Below are 3,155 nucleotides of genomic sequence, written 5' to 3' on the forward strand. Positions count from 1 at the left end.
TCTCTCTCTGTATTTTATAGTATTTTTTTTTTTACCTCTGATCTCCAGTATTTTCTAGCTCATCCCCAGTATTTTCTAGCTCATCCCTAATATTTTCTGGCTCACCCCGAATATTCCCCTCTATTTTCTAGCTCGTACACAGTATTTTCTAGGTCATCCCTAGTATTTTCTAGCTCAATCCTAATATTTTCTAGCTCATCCCCAGTATTTTCTAGCTTACCCCTATTATTTTCTAGCTCATTCCTTATACTGTATAGCTCATCCCCAGTATTTTCTAGCACATCCCCAGTATTTTCTAGCTCATCTCCAATATTTTCTAGCTCAAACATAATTTTTTTCTAGCTCATCCTCAAGGAGCTTAGAACTTTTAATCTCCTTGCTCCTTCCCAATATTTTCTAGCTCATCCCCACTATTTAAAAAAATTCCAATGGGCCAAAGACTTTTTTTCCATCTGGTCCCTAACTTTTCCTGGCTCATCCCCAATATTTTTTCATCTCATCACCAATATTATCTAGCTCATCCTTAACATTTTCTAGCTCATCCTCAATATTAATTTCTAACTCATCCGCAATATTCCTCATAATAATAATGTATCTCACCCACAACACTTTTTATCCCATTCCCAATATTTTTGGATCCTTAATATTTTCTAGCTCATCCCCAATGTTGTTAAAAAATATATTTAAAAAAAAAATCTCATCCACAATTATTCCCCAGTATTCTAGCTTATCCTGAATATTTCATAGTTCATCCCCAGTATTTTATAGCTCATCTGTAATATCTTCCTACTCATCCACATAATTTTTTTAGCTCATCCGTAATATTTTTCTAACTCATCCCCAGTATTTTCTATCTCATCCCCAATATTTTTAAGCTCATCCCCAGTATTTTCTAGCTCTACCCTAATGTTTTCTAGCTCATCCCAAATATTTTCTAGCTGATCCCGATTATTTTCTAGCTCATCCCCAGTATTTTCTAGCTCATCCGTAATATTCTCTAGCTCATTCACATTTTTGTTTTAGCTCTTCTGTAATATTTATAGCTCATCCCAAATATTCCCAATTATTTTCTTTTAGCTCATTCCTATTAATTTTTATTTCATCCCTAATATTATTAATATACTTTAGCTCATCACTATTTATTTATCGAACTGACTATTCCCAGTGACACTGGGGATAGGTACAGAAACTAGAAGTCTTTGCCTTTGATTTTTTTCTGTTCACTTCGAAACAAAATTACGACGAGGATGGAAGTGGGCGGCGGGCGTAATTAAGTTCTCCTCCTTCAAAGAGTTTGAAGAGAAATTTGCAGCTTTTCAAAAGATCAAGACTCTATATAGGCCTAGATGATCTAGATCTAGCTCTAGATTAGATTTCTTGATTAGATTCTATTCTAATGTGTACTGTAGACTCCCTTCTCATTTCAGTTCAGTACATGACATGTACTTTTATTCTCTTCTCTTACTTTGGGCCTAGACTTGACCGTAGATCTAGATCTAGATCTAGACTAGAAGAAAGGAGAATCGGGAAGGATTTCCACTGTCCTGTACCGTGGTCTCCAAAATCCGTATTAGATATAGAATCTAGATCTAGATCTAGATCTAGATCTAGATCAACATGTACATCTAAATTGCGACTGAATAACAAGCAAGCATAGAATGATTATTCCTTTCTTTAAAAAAAAAAAATTCTTCCACTCACACCAGAAACTACTTAAGTTAAAGATCTAAAACTAGATCTAGATCTAGATCTAAAAATCTGGATCTAGAATCCAGATCAATAATCTAGCTAGATCTACATTAGATATATAATCTATATCTAGATCTAGGCCTAGTATTTACTATTTAGTAACCCATCATCATCATGCCCATGTAGATCTGAATAGCTCCCATGCTATTTGAAACGCCGCATTTGTCCCTAGATCTAGATCTAGATTCTAGATCTAATGGGCCTGTCTGTTCTCGGTGTCCCTGGGAATAGTTTTTTTGGCCTATTCCCAGTGACACTGGGAACAATTCTGGCCTATTCCCAGTGGTTTCTGGGCCTATTCCCATCGCAGTGAATAATATTTTCTAGCTCATCCTCAGTATATTTTTTAGCTCCGTAGCCTGTATTTTCTAGCTTATCCCTAATGATTTTAGCTCATCGCTTATTTTTTTCTAACTCATCCCCAGTATTTTCTAGCTCATCCTCAATATTTTCATGCTCACTCCCAGTATTTTCTAGCTCTTCCCTAATGTTTTCTAGCTCATCAACAGTATTTTCTAGTTCATCCTTAATATTTTCTAGCTCATCCATAGTTCATCCGTAATATTTTATTGCTGATCCACAGTATTTTTTTTAGCTCATCAATAGGCCTAATATTTAGTACATCACCCCTAGTATTTTTTAGCTCTTCCCCAATATTTTCAAGCTCATTTCCAGTATTTTCTAGGTCATCCCAAATATTTTCTAGCTTTTTATCCCAAATATTTTCCAGTTCAACCCCAGTATTTTTTTTTTTTTAGCTCGTATGTAATATTTTCTAGCTCATCTCCAGTATTTTGTAGCTCATCCACACTACTTTCTATTTCATCCCCATGATTTTCTAGCTCATCCTCAGTATTTTATAGTTAAACATTGATATATTCTAGCTCATCCGTAATATTTTCTAGCTCATCCTCAGTGTTTTTTTTGTTTTTTTTTTTAGCTCATTACTAATATTATTTTCTAGCTCATCCCCAGTATTTTTCTAGCTCATCCCTAACATTTCCTAGCTCACTGTCCCCACTATATTCTAGCTCATTCCTATTATTTTTTAACTTATCTCAAATATTATTTAGCCCATCATTATTTATTTCTAGCTCATCCCTAATAATTTCTAGCTCATCCCCAGTATTTACTAGCTCATCCCCAGCATTCCCCTGTATTTTCTATCTCATCCCCAATAATCTGTAGATCCATCCGCAGTATTTTGTAGTCCCAGCCTCAGTGTTACTCAGTATTTCATAACTCATCCCCAATGTTCAGCAATATTTTCTAGCTCATCCTGAATATTCCCCACTATGTTCTTGTTCCATCCCCAGTATTTTCTAGTTCATCCCGAAAATTCATCACTATTTTCTAGCTCGCTCCTCAGTATTTTTTTAAAACTCATCCTCAATATTCCTCAGTAT

This window comes from Aplysia californica, unplaced genomic scaffold (assembly GCF_000002075.1).
Source record: "Aplysia californica isolate F4 #8 unplaced genomic scaffold, AplCal3.0 scaffold00049, whole genome shotgun sequence".
Classification (NCBI taxonomy): domain Eukaryota; kingdom Metazoa; phylum Mollusca; class Gastropoda; order Aplysiida; family Aplysiidae; genus Aplysia; species Aplysia californica.